Source organism: Macrobrachium rosenbergii, chromosome 50, assembly GCF_040412425.1.
Source record: "Macrobrachium rosenbergii isolate ZJJX-2024 chromosome 50, ASM4041242v1, whole genome shotgun sequence".
Lineage (NCBI taxonomy): Eukaryota > Metazoa > Arthropoda > Malacostraca > Decapoda > Palaemonidae > Macrobrachium > Macrobrachium rosenbergii.
Genome location: NC_089790.1, coordinates 22,590,001 through 22,595,000, shown reverse-complemented (window position 1 = coordinate 22,595,000; position 5,000 = coordinate 22,590,001). Strand labels below are relative to the sequence as shown.

The 5,000-nt window shown below is 34.2% G+C and overlaps 1 long non-coding RNA gene across 1 annotated transcript in view; it reads left to right on the top strand.

Annotated features, from left to right (window-relative positions):
• LOC136832881 (uncharacterized) overlaps positions 1-5,000 on the top strand; it is a 388,835-nt gene that overhangs the window by 319,186 nt on the left and 64,649 nt on the right. The gene's annotated exons all lie outside the window — the stretch shown is intronic.

The window sequence follows — 5,000 nt, the reverse complement described above, 5'->3', positions numbered from 1 at the left end:
TTCCTTTTTACCTGGGAGATGGGGATTCTTTACCCCAGTATAACGCCATTATACCCCGCGAGATAGTCTCCGTCGCATCCATTATGTATGATATTTTGTGGGAGCAAAACTTTGACGAAATTCTCAAACTCTTATCAGGGAGTTTCAGAAAAATAGCGAGAATATTTTTGTCACTGGATTTTAAGAAGAGGATTTTTCGACTTGCTTATATTTATGGAATTAATTTTTCTTTCATCATAAATAATATTTTTCAATTGCTATACATGTTCTAGCGGAAAGTTTATATATATATATATATATATATATATATATATATATATATATATATATATATATATATATATATATATATATATATATATATATGTATGTATATGAATATGTGTATATATATATATATATATATATATATATATATATATATATATATATATATATATATATATATATATATATATAATCAAAGTGATTACTATTTCCGGGTTTAAAACAAAAAAATTTGCAAAGTGTATATGCATTTGCAAGGCTTTAAAAAAAGTTCACTTTTAAAACAGCCTTTTGTCCTTTAACTTGCCAGGTAAAAGACACGTCCTAGGTAATTAAATATCGTCTTTCATAGAGACAGCTCCCGTTCCCAAAGTCCCCATAAATCGTATATTTTCATCAAACTTTATCTTAACTCTCCCTGTTTATTCATGCCAACTTGTAATCCCGCATTGAATAGATGGTAAATTATTCATATTCATACGTACAGTCTTACATGCACACATGACAGTATCCCTACCTTCATATGCGAAGACGTGTAATATAACTCCTCACAATTCAGCCGTCTGAATTTCACGATAAGGACAAACATTGCGAAAGAGATTTTAAATGCTACTAGAAAAATGAGGCAAGCTTTCACTCACTGAATAGCTCCCCCGGAAATGGTATGCACGGCCGCAGCGACCGAAATGAGGCGACGAAACGAAACCAAAACCTCTCCAAAAAATTCCATTTTTCTTAATATTAGAAATAACAAATGGCGTACGAAGCGGACGAAAGCGGCTGGTTGTGCAAATTTTCATAGATTTTTGTTAGTCCTTTTCTCTTTTACGAGGGACAGAAAGAGGATGGGACACATTGTGTAGGATGGACGTATTATTCCTTTCACACACCCCAGCTGAAGGGAGGATTAAAGGGGAAATACGAGAGGAAAAGGGGAAAATATGAGAAGGGGAAATCTGAGTAAAAGGGAAAATATGAAGAGGGGAAAATATGAGGAAAAGGGGAAGATATGAGGAAAAGGGAAAGATGTGAGGAAAAGGGGAAAATATGAGTACAAGGGGAAGATATGAGGAAAAGGGGAATATATGAAGAAAAGGGGAAAATATGAGTGAAAAGGAAGACATGATGAAGGGGAAAATACGAGAAAAAGGGGAAAATATGAGGAAAAGAGGAAGACCTGAGCAAAATCGCGATGTATGAGGTAGAAAAGGGGAGAGGGTGTGACAAAATGTGGAAATTAGCAGACAACCAAAGGGAAATGCATCAAACGCAAAGAGAGAGAGAGAGAGAGAGAGAGAGAGAGAGAGAGAGAGAGAGAGAGAGAGAGAGAGAGAGAGAGAGAGAGAATCCCTACAAGGAAAGGAAAGTGATGCTGGAAAAAGGGAGGAAAACTGTGTATCACTCGATAGTGGCTAGAGAAAAAAGAGGGAAGGGGGAATAGGAAGGGACAGAGAACTAGATATATGTCCGTAATACATGAAAGTCTCTCTCTGTGGGTTTAGGCATTTCTCGTAGCAAGACAAGCGTACGGTTCATAAAGTTAGTATTTCATTTTTTTTTTTTTTTCATACGAGCTTCCACAGATTCTTAAGAAAATGAGCTGACACCCAGACTATAGAAATGTGAGGTCAGGGTCAAACAGAAGATCAATGTTATCTAAACAGGACGCAGTTGAAGTGTTTTTTGCTGATAAGATGCATCTGCGTATGCAACCATATGAAGGCCTCCTTCAAGGTGTTAAAGAAGAAGATTAGGTTAACCGTAAAATCAGTGAATGTATTTCATTGTTATATAGAAAGTTCAAGGTCAAACAATGTAGGCATTCTTGAAATCCCCTCTTATATTCTCAACTCTCTCTCCACACTATCTCTATTAATTCGACGAAGAGCTTTCCCGTAATCCGTGTATGTAGCATATATCGTTTACCTTTTAATTTATAAATTTTAACGTATTTGTTTTAAAACAAATAATACAAATAATAGACCCACACTCTATCCTCCTTACTCAGAGTCACATTATTTTCTCCAGTTAATCCCTGTCATTGTGAATTTGCCATATGCCTTCCCTGGTTTACTAAGTAGAGTTGGGACCATCAAATTCTCAGTCTCTTACGTCATCTTTAGTCTTATGTAAAGTAATTATTATTCGTATCATAGAGAGTTTATACACACACACACACACACACACACACACACACACACACACACACACATATATATATATATATATATATATATATATATATATATATATATATATATATATATTATTTGTTTATTTGTGGGCGTGTGCTTGCATGCATATATTTATGTACGTATGTGTTCATGCAGACATGAAATCGGTACAGCGATACTTCAAAAGAATATTCATGACTCACATTAAAAATCACAGTAATGATGAAGGAGTCTGGGAGCTCATCCCTTCATTAGTATTAATTTATTCTTCCGCATTTTTTTTTAATCCGGGACTTTGAACGTTACAGTCGTGAATAGTGATGAAGTTATATGTTTAATTTTTTAGAGAAAAAACATGGTTTTTATTTTCTGATTTAGTACCTATGGTGGGAGGAGACAACTAGAATATTTATGGAACTTTAGGAAAATGTTTCCAGTAACTGAGAATTTTAAAGACGTGGCTTATCCCGCATAAATCATTAAAAAAAACTTTTTATTGCAAGAAGAATAAAAAGTGATTTAGAAGGATTAATGACAGTTTCATCTGACTTTTGTTATTTATTGCTATAATAAATATCATCATTATTTTTTTTATCGTATTATAGTAGCCGAATGATGTTCAGCATATTTGTTTTTATAACGTTTAGTTACTTAAACTCAATATATTTCTAGAATTATATGCTGAAATAAGTATGTATAATACGATATGAAAAAGAATATGAAAATATACATATATATATATATATATATATATATATATATATATGTATGTATATATATACATAATATATACATATATGTATATATATATATATACATATATATATATATATATATATATATATATATATATATATATATGTGTATATAATGCTAAAACTCTGTCTTGTTTGTGCATTTGAATGCACACGGGAAATCCCGGAGGCTTCTGGGAATACCGAAGGCGTCTGTGAATTCCGAAGGTTTCTGGGAATACCGGAGGCTTCTGCGTCTTCCGTCCCCCTCCCCTTCCATCTCCCCTCCCCTCCCCTTCTTCCTCCTCTCCCACTCCCCCTTCCTTCTCCCCTCCCCTTTCCTCTTCCCCTCCCACTCCCTCTTCCATCCTCTCCCCTCCCCTCCCCTCCCCTCATTAACATATTCAATAAATACTTAAAAAGCACACATTCGTAAAGTATCATCACTTATTACCAAATGGCAACACCGTCTTTAGCTTAAAAGGGGAGAGCCATTTAAACTCCGTTGAATCAAATGGCTCAGTTCAGTTTGAATGAATACCTTTAAATTCTTCCTGGCGAACGGATGGTTTAAATCATCCCCCTCCCCCTCTACTCATTTGCGTGAGTCAGCGGACACCAGCATCTTCGGAACTCCATCAGGGCATTTAAACCGCGCCGGGGTTCACTGTAGCGGGGCTCTTGATGGGCGGGAGTGTAAATGCCGTCTTTATGAATTTAAAGAGCGAAGAAAAAAAGCGAGTTTTGGCCGATGTGATTTCGCTGTTGATTTTTTATATAATTTAAGAAGTAAAGTATCTTCTTTCGTCTCTATGTTATTTTTTTAAGTACATTATTGCGAAAATGTATTTGTAATTTCATTAGATATATATTTTCTTAGCAACGCAGGACATTAGACGCTGCATCAATGTTATTTTGCCACTGCAGTGAGTATGCTATACTGCTCACTATTTATCGGTAGACTGTGTGAATTAATTTGGAAAAAGTTAATATTTTTTTTCCATGTTTTAATATTCAACATTTTATGAGTATTTACAAAAACATGTATAATATTACTACGCATCCTGTACTTTACTTAACATTGTGTCGGGCCGAGTAACGTGACTGGAATTGCGGCCACACTTTGGAAAATTTTCCTACATCTCCTTTGAATTCGTTTGCCGTGTAAAGTGTGTGTATCATCATTGAAAAATGCTTTTCTTTCCTGTGATTAATAATTCTGGCCAGAGTTCATTGCTTTAAATAAATTTGTTCATCAAAACCACACCACGTGTTACTTCCTTTCTAAGGTAAATGATCAACTGTCATTCGGAGTTTTCCCAGCAGTGCTGGGTTGGTCAATAGCAAGATATATGTAAATATATATATATATATATATATATATATATATATATATATATATATATATATATGTGTGTGTGTGTGTGTGTGTGTGTGTGTGTGTGTGTGTGTGTGTGTGTGTGTGTGTGTGTGTAGTTTCGTGTTTTAAGTAACAAACAAAATGAATTTTAAGTCTTCAACGCCATGTACTTTGCATATAGGGAAATTAGTATAAGATTGTAATGATCTTGAAAATAGAAAAAAACATTTCTTGTATCAGCTGTTGAATTCATATAATTATATATAAAACGAAAACCGATGGAAAATAAGAAAGGGATTTATCCTTCAAATTGTCGACAGAATTCCTGGCGATGTAATTTCTGAAACTTCGTCAGACCTCATTTTGAGAACTGACTTCGTAGAATAAGTTTGATTAATTTAACAACTTTCAGCTTACTAGATGAGGAAGATCTATGATTATTCAGTTAGAATTTCAAGCCAAATG